Raw genomic sequence first — 16,635 nt, forward strand, 5'->3', positions numbered from 1 at the left:
ATATGTCTAATTAAATACAGTAATTAGCAATATAGAATATCAGCAATATGGTATATTATTTCTTTTAATTATGTCCACATTGTTTAAACTAATTTTTTTTTTACAAAAAAAAAAAAAAGACAACAAAGTGAGAGAAGATGAACTTCAGAGCAGAGTCACTGTTAAATGGGAACAGAAAAAAGATTGAACTCTATGGCAGTCTTTTCAGATAGAATGGTTAACATGTCAGGGTCACCAAAGACAGCCTGGATGCTTGATTCACTAGAAGGTCTAACAGAACTCAGAAGCTGTTATGTACATGGTTTAGTTTATTACAATAAAAACATAGAGATTAAAAGCAGCACAGGGAAAAGGCACATGGAGTGAAGTCTGGGAAAAAGCAGGCATAAGCTTCCAGATATTCCCTTCCAGTGAGGACACAGGGGGACACACTTAATTCTTCTAGCAGGGATTTGTGGCAACACGTGTGAAGTGTTGTCAACCAGGGAAGCTCACCTAAGCCTTGGTGTACAGCTTCTTCTTCTTCTTTTTTTTTTTTTTTAACATTACAAGAATTAATTTCCTCTTTATTTCTTTTTGGAGCTTCCAAATGTTCTACACAGAGAATATATTAATCACGGCAAAAAAAAAAAAAAAAAAAAACCCAAAAACCATACAAATATTTTTATAAAGATGAAGCAAAAAAAGAAATAAAACAGAAAAAGAAAAGATAACAAAAGGAGCCTGTGTTAGTCAGGGTTCTCTAGAGAAACAGGAGAGATCTATAAATATGAGATTTAGAAAGGTGTCTCATGCAAACGTGAGAATGGAGGAGTTCAAAGTCCATAGCGTGGGCTGTAAGACTGGCAGCTCTGATGAAGGTTCTAGATGAACTCTACAGGAGAGGCTCACTGGCTGAAGAAACAGTGAGACTCTCTTTTTCCTTTAAAGCTTTCAACTGATTGAATTATCTCATTGTGGGAGGCATGCCTTAGTTCATCACAGAGGCAATCAACTGACTGATGATTTAATCAAGCAGCCACAAAATATCCTTGCAGTGATGGTCAGGCCAGTGCTTCCCTGACCAGACCGCTGGGCATAATCATTTGGTCAAGTAGAAACTATCACAGAGCTGTATGAAAACGTTGGTCACAGTTTTCTCAGCTAACTGGGAGGGATAACAATGAAACGTGAAGTGTACTGTCCAACTTTTTATTCACTTGCTCAAATATATTTATTACCATCATATTATTACCTCATATCAAACAAATGAAAAATCTCAAAGGTGACACCATTGTCAAAAGGACAACATCTGGAAGACAGTGAGATCCTAGAACCAAGAAGTATTCAAGTAGAAACCAGAATATCACTTGTTAGAGATGATGTATGAGGATCATAAGCCTCCAATGGTTAATAGAACTGAACAACTTCTCAGGACTTTTCTAAATGTCAAGTGCCAGCTCCCTGAAAATACCACTAATATAACTTGATACAACAAAGCTGAATTTATTGCTTACTGCAGCAATAATAACTCAACAGCCTCTTAATATCTCAGTGTGGGGAGCACAAAGGCAGAATATTTATGGGTTTATTAGGACATAATTTGAGGTATCTTTCAATATAGGGTAAGTGAGGTGAGGGAGGGGATTGGAGGGCTGGGTTTTGGGGCTGGGGCTTGATTAAAATGGCCAAGTTTGAGACATAATAGTTTACAATTGGTAGGTTCAGTGAAGGGAGCGTTTCAAAGCAAAGCTCAGAAAGTTGATGAGCTGACATGCTACTAGGGGAGTACTTTCAGGAAGTTTCTAAAAGAAAGAATAAAGTTATTTGCAATTTCATTTTCTAGAGCAAGAGTTTCAACAGTAGTCAAGTCATGTTATTGCACACAGTTTATTAGTAAAGTCATATTAATGAAGGCAATCTTGGTTCTTAATTCTATGATGCTGTGTGGCTAGTTTCAGTTCTTACAACCCTGAAGTATTATCATTTCTTTAAATTGTAGCTCCATTGGGAGTAGGATGAATGGGAGAAAAGAGGGATGGTTGTCATTTAGCTACTTTTTCCCAGAGAGAACAAACCTTAGATACATTTCATTTATTTTTTAAAAAGATAATTTTTTATTACAAAAGCAATACAAATTCATTACAGAAAATTTGGAAAATAAAGAAAAGCTTAAAGGAGAAAAACCCTTTGTAGTAGTAGATAACTACTATTAACGTTTTGATGCATTTCTCTCTTTTTATGTAACTTTGTTTCCTAAGATGTTATAGAATGTAAGATAACACATCAAGTTAATTACAGCTTTTTAGAGATGAGGAGTCAGCTTATTAATGTACACAATTATTTCCCACTCATTTTCAATACATACATCTACAGAATTACATGCCTCTTTTCCCTTCAGTATTGCAAGTGAAATCTGAGTCCAGGACTTTTTCACATTCTGAATATGAAGATTCTGCGGATCATCATGGAGACATCATGATGTCTAGAATATGTGCTCCTCATCATGATTTTCCAGGTAATCTTCAGGCAGGTAGTAGTAGTCAGTTTCAGACAGTTTTATTTTGAAGCTATTTCAGGGTTTTTACTGTGCTTCTTCTTTGTTTAAATTCATAGATATTGTTGCATTCCTGAACTGAATTCTACTTTGTTTTTTACTTTTTTTCGAACTAAATTCTATTTTGAAGGAAAATAGACAGCTTCTCCTAAAAGTAGGCAGGAGGATTTTGACAGATTGATGGTCAACATTTCACTGATAGTCCTTCAAGAAGCACGAATGAGCCATGCCAACCTCCTTCTGCCTTGAAAATTCTATGATCTTTTCCAAAGCATTTGATAATTTCTCCGGCTTCTTGACAGCATCTCCTGGAGTATGACAGGCAGTCATTTTACACTTGTATTGGTGACAATAAGGAAGACAGCTTTATCTATTTGTGGTCATTCCTTTAGTGGCTAATATTTACTTCACACCCCGTACACTTAAGTCCCACAGCTCTATTTCTATGCTCCTTGGATGCAACATTTTTTTAAAGACAGTTTAAAAAAGTGAAGACTCCAAATTTAGGTTGAAAACCTACCTTGTATGTGGTTGTCAAAACCAACTTACTACTCAGCTAGTTACTATTGCACTTAGCTACAGACAATATATTTTTAACCCCTCTCAACGTATAAAACCACAAACCTTGGCTAATTTGATCTATAAAAGTGGCACCTTATTACTTGATGGCAAGTATGAGATGCATCTCGGTTTTTGAGATAAAATATGAATAAAAATCAAACAATGAAATATGAAGAACCAGAGAAGAATCATAATTTAAAATCAAAACTGAGCAGCGCCATTTCTGCCTTCTGAGGTGGGTGCGGAATGGGGAAAGCTGGCATAATTCTTATCAGCAATGGAGTAAAGGGTGTCTACTTCTCTCTTCCTTCCCTTAAAGGAGACTTGTGGGGAAAGTAGAAGGGAAAAGACTGAAATCTCACAGCCGATTTTTCCCTTCAGGTGAAAGGTGGGATCTGAATCAATGCCACGGTTGTAAAAGTGTAGCATTCAAGGGTTTGGGAAGCAGAAAAGTCTTTGTCTGTGATGCTCCAGAGCCTGGAGGTGGGTGGAGAACTAAATTTGCCATGCATTAACATATGGGACACTAAATTTCTTAGGGGAATATAGAAATGGAAAGTGTCCAAAAGAGGGGGTAAGAGGGAGTATGGAATTAGAAAGAGAAGGAGAAAATATGGCAAGAGACCAGAGTCTGCTGTGATGGAGGTGTCCTGTGGGAAATTCTAGTTAATGGGATGGCCAAATTGTAACCAAGAAATTAAGAGTGAACAAATGATTATGATTATTGAATCATCATATAGATTTTTTTTTTCTTTCTGTCTGGTACAAAAGGCAGAAATTAATACCTGGAATTACTGAAACTCAAAGTCTCAGCCCTGTGTATACTTACTATTGTTGTGGTTACTACAGCCTAGTCTCAGCCCTGTTTATACTTTTGTAATGGTTATTCTAGCCTACTGTCACTCCTGTTTATATTTACTATTATAAAGGTCATTCTGGCTGGTCTCAGCCTTGTGCATACCTACTATTGTAATGGTAACAACTTCATCCACCACCACCCCCCACCACCCATCTTGTTTGAATCCATAAAAATTCTGAATTCCTTAGACTCAGGGAGATAGATTTTGGGTCACATAGGTCATCTGATCTCCTTGGAGTGTTTATTACACTCTTTCTCTCTTTGAAACCCCAGTGTCGTAGGTTGGCCATTGTGTGTAGCATGCAGAGAACCCTGCATTTGTTTGGTATCTAAAGGACTTTAAGAACAGGGATAATTAAAGTTCAACTTCTAGTGGTCTGCCACATCAACACAAATGTCAGCAAAGTTGATGCACATGGGTAAGGGCAAAAAAAAGCAATTTTTCTCTGCTTTTGAAGGGGAAGAGGGCTGTTGCCTCCCCTCACCCTTCTGAGAGGGTCTTCTTGGAAACATAATGGGTCTGTGTCCTTAGTCTAACCTTTTGGAACCTAGATAAATCTCTCCAGAGATATGCCCCTTCTCCAGTCTTACAAGACAGAGGTGTCCCCAAGGTGGAAGCTCTCACATCTCTTTGAAATGTAAACATGCACCTTTGGAGTTAACCTAAGAGCTTATCTTGAGATGTAACTATTTGTCTCTTGAAGCGATTAGAGAAGTTTTATTACTCTTTTCTCTGCTTTACTGTATAAATTACATGAAATTTCATTCTGACTTTGTAGTTGCCTCCAGGCAACCTATATTCATGTACTCCATTGTGCTTACTCAATAACAAACTGGTTTTCTTTGTTTTTGACATTGCTGTGGAGGGGTCTCTCTTGGTTAGTAGGGCTTTTATTTCCCCAACACATACATGCAAATGACTTTCCTTTTATGTTTTAGGAAGAAGTCAAGAGAAAGGAGATGTGATCATGCCCCATACCAAGCTCTAAAGAAGAGAAAAACATCATCCATGACAGGACATGCTTATGCTGAAATAATTTATCAAAAGTTTAAAAGTTTATAAGTGATGATATTGTGAATTACTGATTATGTATGTCGATGTTTTGTTTTGTTTCTGTATTTTTTAATTAATAAATAAATTAAAAAAAAAGTTTTAGAGCTTGAGGAGGCAAGGAGAAATGCAATTCCCACCCACCCTACTCGCCACACTGCACCTGCCCCTACCCACCTGCCCACCCAGCTCCTGCAAAATCTTAACTCTTAGAGCAATTGAGAGCAATTCTGGGTTTCATCTTATTAAGTTGGAATCCATTTTTTTTTTTTTTGGCGTGGGCAGGCACCGGAAATTGAACCCAGGCCTCCAGCATGGCAGGGGGGCACTCTGCCACTGAGCCACCGTCACACCACCCTAAGCTGGAATCAGTTTTGTTATGATCTTTTCTTGGTTGACATCTGGGACACTCAAACACCCCTAATAGGGAATGGTACTTCATGTATGACCTAACTGTGATCATCCTGTACGTATAATTTTTATTTCTGCTTTTTTGAAAAATGTACACTTATGTAATGTTTTCTCTTACTGTTAAGCATCTTGTAAAACATCAATTTTTGACAACTGCATGATTACGTTGAATGGATACATCAAGATTTATTGAATAATGTTCCTCTTTTTTTGCTATTATAGGGGTATCGTTATAATAAGCATCTCTGATTTTTGTTTTAAACTTTTTTCTGGAGATAATTTTAAACTTCCAGAAAAATTGCAAAAATAGTGCAAAGAACACCCATATATACTTAACCCAGATTCACCTGTCATTACATCTTTCCCATTTGCTTTATTATTTGCTGTCTCAGAACCTGATTTTTTCCACCATATTTATCATAATACTTCAGTTTGCATTTATTCTTGAATAACTGCAGGGCAGTTATCAACCATAGTGGATTTAACACTGATGTAATTCTTTTTCCTAAAGAACCATTCATATTCCAATTTTGTCAATGGACCCAATAATGTATTTTATGGCATTTTTTTCTCTCTCTATCACAGGACCCAATCTAGGATCAGGTATTATATATGGATGTCATGTCTTTTTAGTCTCCTAAATATGGGACATTTTTTTAGCTTTTCATTGTCTTTAATGACATGGACATTTGAAAAAACAGTCCGTTTTTTAAAAACTTTGGGTTTATCTAATAATGCCTTATGATTACTTTCAGATTATGTATGCTGGGCAGAATCGGTAAAGTGTCCTTCTCAGAGAATCACATCTGAAGGCCTATGATGACCATCTGCCTCTCATTTATGATGTTAATTTGGACCCCCTGGTCAAGGGTTTGCCTATTTTCCACCCACATTCTGGTAACTAGTTTTTCTCATTGTTACTAATGAGCAATCAGAGGGAAGACATCCCAAGATCCCTGCAAATATCCTGCTCCTCATCAAAAATGTCCTTCTAGATTTAACATCCATTGATGATTCTTGCCTGAACTAATCTTTACCATGTTGGCTTGAAAAATGATAATTTTCGACTTCACGTACTCCTTTCACATTTATCAGTCAGTATGCAACATCATTTCTGTAAGTTAGAGCCCTTCTTCCAATAAGACAAAGTGTCAATGGCTAAGAGATTCCAGAGTCGAGGTTATCCTGGAGGTTATTCTTATGCATTATATAGATATCACCTTTTTAGTTAAGCTGTAATGAAGAGGCTGGAGGGAACTGCCTGAAAACGTAGAGCTGTGTTCCAGTAGCCATGTTTCTTGAAGATGATTGTATAATGATACAGCTTTCGCAATGTGACTGTGTGATTGTGAAACCTTGTGTCTGATGCTCCTTTTATCTATGATAGGACAGAGGAGTAAAGCATATGGATTAAAAATAAATAAATAATAGGGGGAACAAATGTTAAAACAAATTTAGTAGAATTGAAATGCTAGTGATCAATAAAAGGGAGGGGTAAGGGGTATGTATGTATGAATTTTTTTCTGTTTTCTTTTTATTTCTTTTTCTGAATTGATGCAAATGTTCTAAGAAATAATCATGACGGTGAATATACAACTACGTGATGATATTGTGAGTTATTGATTATATAACAAGAATGGAATGATCATATGGTAAGAATGTTTGTGTTTGAATGTTGAATTAAATAAGTAAATAAATAAATAAATAAATAAAAGGGAAACAAAAAGCCCTTCTTCCTTTATATATTTATCTACGTATCAATATGGAACCATGAAATCTTTTTTTTTCTTTAACATTTTTTATTGTGATATATAAACACAAAAAGTGGCAAATTTCAAAGTACATTTTAACAAGTAGTTAATTTCAATGCACGGATGGGTTACAGTGCCACAATTTCAGGTTTTTCCTTCTAGCTGCTCTACGTCACCGGAGACTAAAGAAAACTACCAATACAATGATTCAATAGGCATATTCATTTGTTAAATTCTATATTCTCTAATACAATTCCTCTTTCTCCTGGATCCTTCTCCCAGTTTTTAGGGATATTTAGACAATGACCATTCTAATTTCTTCATATTGAAAAGGGGTGTTGATACGTTGGGGTAGGGGAATATATCTGCTTGATGCTTCTAAAGAAACTGGTAGCTCTGGGTTTCAGGATTTATCTGGCCTAGGAATCATCTGAATTTATGTATCTGAAAAATAATCAGTGAATGAAACTTTTATACAGTCTCTGGTAGACCCCAAGGCATTCTTTAGGTTTTACGGGAATACTGTTGGTTGGGGCTTGGCATACTATGGTAATTAGCGATATTTAGCTGAAGCTTACGTAAGAGTAGCTTCCAGAATGCAGCCTCCAGAACAGCCTCGTGCCTCTATTTGAAATCTCTTAGCGACTTGCTGCCTTATTTTGTTACAATTCCTTTCCCCTTTTGGTCAGGTAGGCATTGTAGATCCCACAGTGCCAGGGCCAGGCTCATCCCTGGGAGTCATGTCCACGTTGCCAGGGAAACTTACACCCCCGGGTGTCATGTCCTATGTAGGGGGGAGGGCAATAATTTCACTTGCAGACTTGGGCTTAGAGAGAGAGGCCACATCTAAACTACAAAAAATGTTCTCTGGAAGTAACTCCTAGGCAAATTATAGATAGGCTTGGCTTCTGCATTACAGAAATAAGTTTCATAAGAGCACGACTCAGGATCAAGGGCTTGGCCTATTAATTTGGAAGTCCCTAGTGGTTGAGAGAGAATTAGGGGTTTCCTTGGTGGGAATGTTTAGTAGTTTCATATTTTTTCTCTAGTACCTCAGGTTGTACACTGTTTGTTTTTTTGTTTGTTTGTTTTTGTTTTTAGACATAATGCTATTGCACACTTAATAGACTACAGTATAGTGTAACTATAACTTTTATATACTGGGAAACTAAAAAATTTGCCTCATTTTATTGTAATATTCGCTTTATTGCAGTGGTCTGGAATAAAATCTGCAGCATATCTGAAGTATGCCTGTACAGGCCTCCTACACTTATGTCCCCCTACATTTATGTAGTGCTTGTCACAAATTATATGTTTATATATTGTGAATCCAAACTCACTGATTTCTCACTAAATTTTATGGATTTGCCATTTAGATCCTTTAGGAATTATAAAGTGAAGCTGCAAACCAAAATACAATAGTACTGGCATTTATATTTACCTTTGCGTGACCCTTACCAGAGATCTTTATTTCTCCTTTTGACTTCAATCTGTTGTCCACTGCCCTTTCCTTTCAGTCTGCAGAACTCTTTAGCATCTTTGCAGGCTGTTCTAGCGATGACAGAGTCCCTCAACTTTTTCTCATCTGGAATGTCTTAATCTTGCTCTCATTTGTTTTTTTAGTACTCTATTTTGGTCTATTTATTTATTTATTTTGGGGTGCATGTGGAACCATGAAATCTTATATTTGTTCAAAGGCTGGTACTCAAATTGTCCCAGATTTAGCCAGTGGTAGTCCCTCCAAGCTGACTCCTGTGCTCTTGTGGCATGCCCTACATTATTATTATTATATTAATTTTTTTAGCAGTTTCTTACTTCTTGACATAACAAGATCTTCCAGACTCACTTTGTACCTTACCTGTCCCAGCCATTCTTCAAAGAGTCCTTCTTCCTTCTAGGAGGTAATGGCCTTAGAAACCAAGATCTGAGCTCTATGTGCTCATATTGTTTTATGGATAGATTGTTTAGTATTGAAATTTTAAGGTCAAAGGGTATAATTTTTGATACATATACATATAATTTTGACATAGTAATATATAGATTCATATTCCCGGAAATGCACTGATTTAGTCTTACACTACAATGTATGAGTTTGCACTTTTATCTCCACTCTACTAACATTTATTACCTTTTTTAACCTTATAGTTTAAAAGTAGTAGTATATCGCAATTTTTTGTGTGTTTCCTAGATTATTAATAAGGTTTATTAATTTATTAGTTGCTTTCATTAAATTACTCATTCATACTATGGGTATTTTATCAGGAGCTTAGTGCCTTCTATTTCTGTATGAGGTGCTTATATATTTCAAGGATATTGACCTATTCTCATATTTGTGGCAATTATTTTTATAGGTTTTAATTTGTATTTCAGTTTTGGTTATATTTTTAATTAATATCCAAATATTTAATTTTTGTATTGAGTCAAATCTATCCATCTTTTCCTTTGTAATGCTCAGAAAGTCTATTTTTATGGAGTATAAACTATACAATAAATATATATATATTCTTTTCTCATGGGCAGGCACCAGAAATTGAACTCAGCTCTTCAGCATGGTAGGCAAGAGCTCTGCCTGCTGAGCCACCATGGCCTGCCCTAAACTACACAATAAATATTTTAATATTTATTATATTCATGCCATCCAAATTTAAGGACAGCTTTTTTTGGGGGGGGGGAAGAAGGGAAAAAAAGAATGTGGATTCGTTCCAAAAAATAATTTCATAATAATATTAGGTATTAATACTGGAATACTAGAATGGTTACATGAAAAAGATTGTGTGTGTGTTTATGAAGAGTCTTAATATCAAGATCAGTCCTCAGTTTTTCCATTGGGGTCAGATTTATTTAAAAGGTAATGCAACCAAGCAACAATAAGCAAAAGATAATTTGTTGTTTTTTATTTTTGGGAAAGACCAAATGGTATCAAGATGCCCTCTGGTGGGAGATTAGGTCTTTTACAATTAAACTGAAAGAACAGAAAATCTACTCTCCATTGTTTTATAAAATGCTCCCATATGAAAATTGTGGTGTGAGAACTTTTGCCTTCTTTCTGAAAAATAGAACCAATAAAAGAGTTAAGCTATTAATTCCATTATAACTAATATGTTCTTCCTGAATGAATTTTATTTATTTTAATTTCTTCTAAGGCACCGTATACTGCAAGCTAGAACACCCCAATTATCATGGTCACCAAAGTTTGCTGTTTTCTGGTTTTGGAAAATATGCTTCTCTTGACTGGCAAGTAAATTCTACTCTTCTGGTAGGCTCATGTGAGTAGATATTGACTTAGAGAATAGATAATCTGAATGTGTTGGTCAAAATGTGCTTTAATTTTGCTGTAAATTTTTTATGAAAGAAAATAACGTGCAGTTATCAAGAGCTCTAATAATAACTACCTAGAAAAGGAAGAAGTTGAAAGAAATGCTTATTTTTATGACTATCAGAGGCAGCATGCTTGAAAAAGGGTAAAGGGTAAAGAGATTAAGTGGACAGAGTTGATAATAATTTATATATGTACACACACGTACACACTCTCAACATGGACACACACAGACACACTCTCAGGGGCTAGCCTAGGTCCTTGCTCACAGCGTCATCAGTAAACATTGTTGAGGGTGCCCGGAAGGTTTAGTAATAGAGTGCCCCAGAAGACCTGGGTTCAATTCCTGGCCCATGCACTAAAAAAAAAAATAATAATAATAATAATAATAAAAACTGTTGATTTGATGTGAAACAAATTATTTCCTAACCATCAGAAACAAATTATTTCCTAACCATCAGAAATAAAATTTCCTGTGGGAAATTTCCTGTGGGAAACTCTGCCACAGTGACTCCGTGGCAGAGTTCTCGCCTGCCATACCGGGGACCCGAGTTGGATTCCTGGTGCCTGCCCATGGAAAACATATTAATAATAAAATAAAATAAAATAAATCTTCTCTGGGTGAATTATTAAGATGATTGGAAGAACAAAATATCTGTGAAATAGTAAAATCCATTGCCTTGTTGATTAAAAATGGTTGCATAAGACTCACACATAGACAATACCCTGTTTATGACAAAAGGATTACTGAAGTATGGTATTAATTCTAGGTTAGTTGAATATCCATATGGACAAAGAAAGCATCTTAGCTCCTACCTGACACCATATACAAAAATCAATTCCAAGTGGATTGTAGATCTAATTGTGAAAGGTAAAAGTGCAAAGCTTCTAGAAAGAAACTTAGGGACCTAGGAGTTAGCACTAACCATAAAAGAAAAGGTTGCTAAATTGGACTAATGAAAATTAAGTGTTTCTCTACATAAAAAGCATCATAAAAAGAGTAAAAAGGCAAATGTCAGACTGGGAGAGATAGTTGCCATAAAGATGTTCAATAAAAAACTCATCAAGAATATGTAAAGAACTCCTACAAATCAATAAGTAAAAGAAAGAAAAACTAGAACGAGCTGAGACTCAACATCAAGGAATTGAGAAAAACCCTAGAATGAACTGAGACTCAGCATCAAGGGACTGAGAAAACCTTCTCAACCAAAAGGGGGAAGAGTGAAAAGAGACAAAGTGTCAATGGCTGAGAGATTCCAGAGTCGAGAGGTTATCCTGGAGGTTATTCTTACACATTCAATAGATATCACCTTGTTATCCAAGATGTAATGGAGAGGCTGGAGGGAACTGCCTGAAAATGTAGAGCTGTGTTCCAGTAGCCATGTTTCTTGATGATGATTGTATAATGATATAGCTTTCACAATGTGACTGTGTGATTGTGAAAACCTTGTGTCTGATGCTCCTTTTATCTACCTTGTTAACAGACGAGTAGAACATATGGAATAAAAATAAATAATAGGGGGAACAAATGTTAAACTAAATTTAGTTTGAAATGCTAGTGATGAATGAAAGGGAGGGGTAAGGGGTATGGTATGTATAATTTTCTTTTTCTGTTTTCGTTTTATTTCTTTTTCTGTTGTCTTTTTATTTCTTTTTCTGAATTGATGCAAATGTTCTAAGAAATGATCATGATGATGAATATGCAACTATGTGATGATATTGTGAATTACTGATTGTATATGTAGAATGGAATGATCATATGTTAAGAATGTTTGTTTATTTCTTGTCATATTTTTTGAAAAATCTAAAAATTACTTAAAAAATTAAAAAAAGAATAGAAAAATGGGCAAAAGATTTAGTGGACACCACAAAAAGAAATATTCTAATAACCAATAACTATATGAAAAGTGTTCAATGTCTTCAGTCATTAGAGATTCAATATCCTCAGTCATTAGAGAGAGTAAATTCAAATCACAATATAATGGATAGTTCTAAAGGCTTTCTTGAGGAAAATGCATATGTGTGTATGTAGCATAAATGTACAAATAATAACAAAATATACAATACTCTTTAATGTAAATTCCACATAGCCAACTGATTCTTAGAGAACGTTTTTGTTGAGTTTTGCTGAACTCTTGTGCTCATACCTAAGGTCACAATTCAACCATGCCTGACAATTTTCTGTGCTATTCAAAATGTAGTAGCTAGACATTCTACTTTTTTTTTCTTTTTTGCATGGGCAGGCACTGGGAATAGAACCCAGGTCTTCCGTATGGCAGGCGAGAATTCTGCCACTGAGCCATTGTGGCCTGCCCCTAGACAGGCTACTTTTGAGTTTAATGTACATTATTAACATTTTTTCCATCACTTTCTTAAGTCTAGGTAAGTAAAAAAATACAAATTAATTCCTGATTAGTAGCATTTCCTTATTTCCATGATGTCAGTACTACACATGATCAATTTCAAACTATCAACATGCCCTTGATGAAGAAAGGCACAACATACCATTATATGGTATTTCCACCATAAGATGCAATTGATGTATCTTAACAGCAGAGGTGATAGTGAAATGTAGTAAAATAGTTAAGAGGTGATAGATTTGAGTGTTTATTGCCTTTGCTTTAATATAATTTATTTGCTTGGATAATTTTATTTTTAATAATGGTTCTGTTTAATGATCGGCTCAGAAAATTCCTGAAAATTTAGCAGTTGATGCCTGAGAGCCAGGATGAGCCAACGCCAACACACCACTGAACCTACCAGAATAAAAAGTTAGCCAGTACCAAGTAAGGCCCTATAGCTTGACAGTTGCTTCCCTAAATATAGATCCAACAGAAAGGCATGCATATGTTCACCAAACATAAATACAGCAACACTATTTATAATAGCCCCAAAGTGTAAGCAACTGAAACATATATCAATAATAGAATGGGTAAATTAAATTATTGGATATTCAGCACCTAGAATAAGCAAACTGTTGCTACATGCACCAACCTAGATGAATCTCATAAACATAATGTTGAATGAAAGAAGGCAGACACAAGAGTATACATGTTGATTGTTCCCTAAACTTTTAGGGAACTTTAGATAAATTCTAAAGTTCAAAAATAGGCAAGACTAACTGACAGTAGATGTCAGGATAATGGTCACTTTTTGCGGTCAGGGTACAAGGCTCATCTGGAATCCTGGTTTTGTTCTGTTTCTCATCTGGATGCTGGTTACACAGGCATGTCCATATTGTGAAAACGCATTGAACTGTACAATTTAAGATCTGTGCACTTTCCTGTGGGTGTTACATTACAAGAAAGGGTTTGCTTTAAAAGCTTAAAAAAAAAACATTCTAGCAACCTAAAATGAAAATTTCTAAGTAAGTTGGCTAATTTAATCATATCTGAAGGAGTAGTGGAATAGAATCCTTTAGATAAAGTAATGCGGTCCCATTATCTCATCATGAAACCCTGTGCGAGGAATTTTATTCCTTTTGTGACTCACTCCTTTCTACCACAAAACAGTAGCATTAATGAGCTGCCCAAACAAGAAAATGATTGGCTTACTAAATATATGTATTAACCTTAAAAATAGCCAAACCCTTCAGGAAGCTAAATTATGACAGAAAGTAGTTTAACTGATATAATTCTTTGTCCCTAAAATTGGACTTTAATGATAAGAGTAAAATGGCCTTTTAAAAAGTTTTCAAAGACATGTAATAACCTTGGTCATTTTTTTTCTTCAGGCTGGATACACCAGGGAAATAGCTTCATGCTAATAAAGTGGAAAGGAGTACTTCTTAGTGAGAGATATGGTTAAATGGTCAAATGAATGGTAGAAATGGAGTGAGGATTCCATCAGCCATAAATACAGTGGGAGGCAAGGGGTAGCCTTTTACTGAGTAGAAGTTATTATTGCAGTTAAAATTTTTACTAGAGATAATTAATTTCTATAGATCTACACTTAGATTTTCAAATTTGCAGCAAATTATGTTTGAAGGTTTTCTCCTTCTATATATCATATCATATCAAAATTCTACATATAAAAGGACATTAGATCCTGTTATTTCCAGTAAAGACCTCCCTCCCACTAAACCTTATTGCTACAGCACATTTCATATTTCATAAATTTTATGTCTATTTTGCCCTAGACCGTCTTTTCTAGGTGAGTAACTTAGCAGAACCTAGTGTAAGACTGTGGAAAATCTAAAAGAGTAATCATTTTAGATCAATGTGAAAGTAAGTAATCCTTTCCTGAAGGTTCATATGAGTTTCACGTTTTGTTTGATGAGAGCTGTCGCTGTGCGTCAGCTTGGCAATAAATCTACCCATCTCCTTTAAAAGGAATCTTTAATCAGTAATCGAAGGTCATGGAGTTGTTTAAGACATTTCACTCTGCCCACGCATCATTTGATTAATGAACTCAGATTGACTAACAGCCAGAAGAAGAGATAGCTTGGGTAAATCAAACAAGATTTACATATTTAAAATTTAAAGGTGCAACCTGAAGTCATTTCCATTAGGATATGCAACAGAGAGTGAGTTCTTGTTTCCTACTGATAAATGTAAGTGCTTACACTGGAGGATCCCTGGAAGGGCCTCACCGGTAGATACATGCGAAGTTGGGGATGAAGATCTGAACGAGCAAGGAATACATCGGACCTTTTGGAAGCTCTGCTGCCCTCTTCAGACCTAGTCTCCTGTACGTTAGGCTAAACCTGTCCGGAACACAGTTTTGCTTGTGTCCATGCTGGCGACAACTGCACCTTGTCTAGAGCTCTTGATCCATCTTAGACGAATGTCAACCTCAGAGGACTAGAGTATAAAGTACCTACAGGTCTATATAAGCATCCTGTTCATTAATCTCAATCTCTCTAAGCTAAAACAGTGTGGGCCAGATATGCTCCCTGAATTCCTGAACTAGAGCAAGGAAGGGTCTGTCACCCAAATGGCCCCAGGGGTCATCTGATACACCCTTGCATCAGTTCTAGGGCTTAATCTCCAGGCTCAGACTTACTTACAAAGGCAAGGAATGTATATAGGAATTACGTGTTTCAAGAAGATGGAAAAGGAGGAAGAGGGGGAGGAGGAGGAGGAAGAGGAAGAGAAGAAAAGACTGCAGAATACCTGCCCCAGCCACTGACTGTGCAGTTGCGTAACTGTGCATAGTCAGACAATAGTTCTACATCATTATTTTTTATACAGTCTTTTAAAATTGCCTTTTAAATCTATGCATCAAGATACGAAGAGATTTAAACTAACCAACCTTAGTCAAATGGGGGCACCCGTTCCTCAAGTGAAACACCCTTTCATTTTGGGTATGTCTTTCCTTTCAACCCAGTTTTGAATGATAGGGTGCAAAACTGTGGTTTCTCAATTTAAAACTCAGTGCTTTTTTATTAATCAGGGAAGTACTGCTAGAATTTACAGATAAAGCTTAGTCTATCTAACTATTCTTTTCTTAATGAAACTCTTCCATATTCTACATCACTCTGCCGAGACAATGAGCTAATTTGGATCAGGAGCCAGGTTCAAAGTCGGGTTTTACCATCTGCTACTAGCTTTGTGATCTCCATTAGCGCCCATAGATATTAAGCTTTGCCTTCTTCATCTGTTACCCAGGATTAAATCTACCTCACAGGTTTGGAGTGACAGTTAAATAAGACAATGTTTATATAATTGCCTAATGTAATGCTTAGAATATACCTGTGCTTAATAAATATCAATGATCTAAATCTGACACATTTAATCTTTAGACATGAACAAGTACAAAACGTCATCATATGTGATTTTTACTGTCATTCTTGGGTTTTATTGAAAAACCTCTGAATTTCAGCAATCAATTAGTTGTTAGGATTTTAGAGGAAGATTTTGCTGATCCTGAATAGGAATAAAAATGCTTGTAGCTAAAAAAACATTTCCCTGTACTTGAAATGAAGACTTATGAGTACCTGCCAAGAAATATATGAATAAATATATTCTGGGCCACCATATACTCTCTTGGAAAGCTTTCTGAGAAAATTAATAAGTGTATCCAAGTAGTTGAACTCAAATAAATGTCACTGGGCTGTTTGCTTCCGCTGTTAGGTGGATTATAGTTGGAGAGAGGCTGTAGTTGACAGTGAGGCTAATGGAAACAACGGGTCTGCACAACAATGCAGAG

The 16,635-nt window shown here is 35.9% G+C and overlaps 1 long non-coding RNA gene across 1 annotated transcript in view; it reads left to right on the forward strand.

Moving 5' to 3' along the window:
- LOC143682455 (uncharacterized) overlaps positions 1 to 4,968 on the forward strand; it is a 56,734-nt gene extending 51,766 nt beyond the window's left edge. Inside the window, exons 2-3 of the long non-coding RNA XR_013175140.1 lie at positions 2,381 to 2,497; positions 4,896 to 4,968. This is a non-coding gene — a long non-coding RNA (uncharacterized LOC143682455). The remainder of the gene's footprint in view (positions 1 to 2,380; positions 2,498 to 4,895) is intronic.
- Positions 4,969 to 16,635: the final 11,667 nt, after the last annotated feature.

The sequence above is a fragment of the Tamandua tetradactyla genome, chromosome 5, assembly GCF_023851605.1.
Source record: "Tamandua tetradactyla isolate mTamTet1 chromosome 5, mTamTet1.pri, whole genome shotgun sequence".
In the NCBI taxonomy this organism is placed as follows: domain Eukaryota; kingdom Metazoa; phylum Chordata; class Mammalia; order Pilosa; family Myrmecophagidae; genus Tamandua; species Tamandua tetradactyla.